At 38.5% G+C, this 3,509-nt stretch overlaps 1 non-coding gene across 1 annotated transcript; it reads left to right on the top strand.

The window, feature by feature from the left end:
• Nucleotides 1–2,644: 2,644 nt before the first annotated feature.
• On the top strand, nt 2,645–2,828 carry LOC116644798. The gene has a single exon (XR_004301833.1). It is a non-coding gene; the product is annotated as a U2 spliceosomal RNA (small nuclear RNA).
• The last annotated feature ends 681 nt before the right edge of the window (nt 2,829–3,509 follow it).

The raw sequence follows: 3,509 nt of genomic DNA, 5'->3' as shown, positions 1-3,509 counted from the left end.
GGGCGCCTGGGTGGCTCAGTTGGTTGAGCAACTGCCTTCAGCTCAGGTCATGATCCTGGAGTCCCTGGATCGAGTCCCACATCGGGCTCCCTGCTCAGCAGGGAGTCTGCTTCTCCCTCTGATCCTCCCCCTCTCATGCTCTCTGTCTCCCATTCTCTCTCTCAGGTAAATAAATAAAATCTTTAAAAAAAAAAAAAAAAAAAATCTTACTGTGGTTTCCATGACATATTTTTTTTCCTTGTTGATTTCTGAAAATAAATCAGTTTCATGGATTCAGTAAACAGAGACCTGGGTTTGGTTGTCAATTTGGCATGTGACCAGCCATGCAATCTTAGAAAACCACTTTAAAGTCCCTAAGCCTATGTTTGTTTCATTTGTTAAATTAGTTTAATATTAGTGTCCATCTCATAGAATTTTTATAAAATTGAAATGATTTAATATTGAGAAAAAATGTAGAATAGCCCATGTTAAATATGTGTTATATGTTACCTGTTACTCGTGATATTTTGTTACTACTGTTATCATTATTATTCTTCCTTCTCTGTTTTTTCCAGGGTTATCCTTCCTTTTCTGACATTTTACTTGAATTTATTTTTCCCTTTTGTTGATTCTTGACTCTTCATTGTACATATATACCCCAGGCTATCTTTAATATCAATTTTATAATAACTCTCAATTTATATCTTTGGCCCCATCTATCCTTTAATTTCTAAAATTATATATCTAATAGTCCACTACTAGATAGCTCGTACTGCTCATAACACACGCAACATCAAAACAAATAAAATCAAACAAGCAACCAACAACAGATAAATAATAATAATAAGAATCACCATTCATTTACCCTGCCACCTGTGACAGAAATCTGGGAAGCTTCTTAGATTCCTTCCTCTGCCTACAAAAACTCACCTACAGATTTTAACAAATAAGTCCTGTTGATTTTCATAAATTATAAACTCTTTTGACATCTTCATTCCTGGAGCCTGAGTTGTTAACTCAGCTGGATTAGCACAAAAGCTTTAAACACCTTTTTCCTTGAAATACATCACACATTTCCAACCCTTCTTCATCCTCCACCCCACTTAGCAGAGTGCTCTTTCTCAAACCAGAGCAAAAAATAAACAATAAACCCAAAAAAACAAATTAAGGCCATATAAATTCCCGACTTAAATCTCTTTTAGGATCCACATTGCTTATAGAATACATCCATAGCTGCTTAACTTGACATAAAGGGTCACTGTCTGACTCCTACCTACTCTTATATGAGGGTTGCATGGTGTAGTGGTTGAGAGTGGGGCTTTATGGAGTCATATTGCTTGGGCTTAAAATATGCCTTCACCTCTTCTCGCTTGTCACCTTGGGCATGTAGGACAGGCACCTTCTGTTCATCCCTCCTGACCCACACCATACCCTTTACGTGCTCTTTACCAAGGAAGGTGATATGTCTGACCTCATCAGTTAGTTATCCTGTCCTGTGGTACCACTTGGATTTGGCCAGTGAAAGCCATCATCAGGAACTGTGGTGTAGCCAGAGAGGGTTCCCTTCCTGTTGAGTTGCCAAAGGTTGATAGTGCCTGTCTACTGAAGGTTATATCTGCTGTAATAAAAACCTCTCGAGTTTGCTTTTTCTGAGTTTTGATAACTTCCTTCTCTTGTATGATAGTGTCTTCCCCTATGTGACCAGTCCCTCCTCAGTCTGGGGTCTGGCTTTTTCTTGAATTCTGGCTGGTAACTGAGTCTCTGCCTTAGAACAATGCTTATAACAACTTCCCCCAACTGAATGATCCATTTTGTTTTTGCTATACATCTATTGCACTACATTCCTTACTCTGAATCTCAGTTCCTTGAAGTTCATCACGTGCCTTGATCTTTGTCATGAGGCTCCCTAACAGTTCAATCCAGCTACTTAATAGCTGTGATACTGACCCCTTGCCTTCTTGGCCTTACATTTGACAACCCCCTCTGGGATATTACAGCAATGGTTTGGTCTCAAGGTTCCCACTCTTAATTGTCTGAAGTATTCCAATGTCACCCAGTCAAGTTGTTGGATTGAGACATCTTCATCCCTGGATGATTTTTTTCTTTTAATCAATCGTTAGAATTTTTTTTTTTTCTTTATTTTTTAAAAATGGTTCTGACTATATATAGGTATTTCCCCCCTGAGCTCTCCTGGAGGAGGCTAGGGTTTTATTGTCAGTGTTTTCTCTTTTTTCTTCCATCCAATCAATGCCTTCATCACCTTCCCAAGAAAATTTTGGAATTATGAGACTCACCCCATTGCACCTTGATCAAAAATCTATTCTAGGGGCGCCTGGGTGGCTCAGTCGTTGGGCATCTGCCTTCGGCTCGGGTCATGATCCCGGGGTCCTGGGATCGAGCCCCGCATCGGGCTCCCTGCTCTGCGGGAAGCCTGCTTCTCCCTCTTCTACTCCCCCTGCTTGTGTTCCCTCTCTCGCTGTGTCCCTCTTTGTCAAATAAATAAATAAAACCTTTAAAAAAAAATCTATTCTATTTTCTGCAGATTTATGTCCAGGCCCTTTTCATATACTCTATATCATTTAATCTCAAAAAAATACGTGTGAAATTTCTATCACCTGTTCATCAAACAGTATCCCTGTTTTGCAAATAATGAAAGAGACACTCAATCGCTTCTCAGCCTTTTGGCTAAGATCAAGTGTAATAAAAGAGACACTCAGAAAGCTTAGGATGTTTTTCCATAGTCACAGAATAGGCCAATGGCAGATAGAATTTTGAATTTTCTCTATATTTTCTGTTAAAGGCAAAAGGTATTTTAATATTGCACTTTTGTTTAAAGTATGATTGTTTAATATGAAGGTAGGCTAAAATATTTCAAACTAGTAAGTAGCTTTACATTTCAAAAATAAAATCGAAAATCATCCAGCTCAAGCATATCGTATAGTAAAGGATGTGACTTCCTTGTGTTTAATATACTGCATTTCTTGTTCATTTATGGAGTTTGGAGTTCATAAAGAATGATCCAATGTCTTATTTTTTATAAGTTAGATTTGAATGCCTCACGTTGTATGTTGTTCCTAACTCTAATTTCTTCTGGTCAGCTCTCTGCCCTGTACTGGGCTAGGCAACCATGGGGAAAATGTCTTTGGTACTTTCTCTCCAAGAGTAAATAGCTAAATGATAAATATTTTTAAGGAGTGGAGCTTCATTTCTGGTAGATCTGGCTCATTCTAGAAGACTAAGATTCTTTTTAAGTCTCCACACCTAACATGCCAGTTCTTCTTTTTAAAGTAGAGATCTATCCTGAACCCTCTCTAGCTAATTTTTTTTTTTTTTTTTTTGGCTCCAAGTATTTTGCCTAACTATGAAAAAATTTCATTACAGAAATGGATGTTTCCTGCCATGATTCAGGATGATTCAGGTCCTGTTCTGAAGAGACTGCTACCAAGTTGTGTCATGGGTTTCCACCATGTAACTGTTTGTGGATGATTCCATGGTGGATGGTTCAGTAGTCAGGCAAGACTCTGGGGGCT

This window comes from Phoca vitulina, unplaced genomic scaffold (genome assembly GCF_004348235.1).
Source record: "Phoca vitulina isolate PV1807 unplaced genomic scaffold, GSC_HSeal_1.0 scaffold30, whole genome shotgun sequence".
In the NCBI taxonomy this organism is placed as follows: Eukaryota; Metazoa; Chordata; class Mammalia; order Carnivora; family Phocidae; genus Phoca; species Phoca vitulina.
Note: the sequence above shows the minus strand (reverse complement) of the source record. Positions and strands in the feature narration are given on the sequence as shown.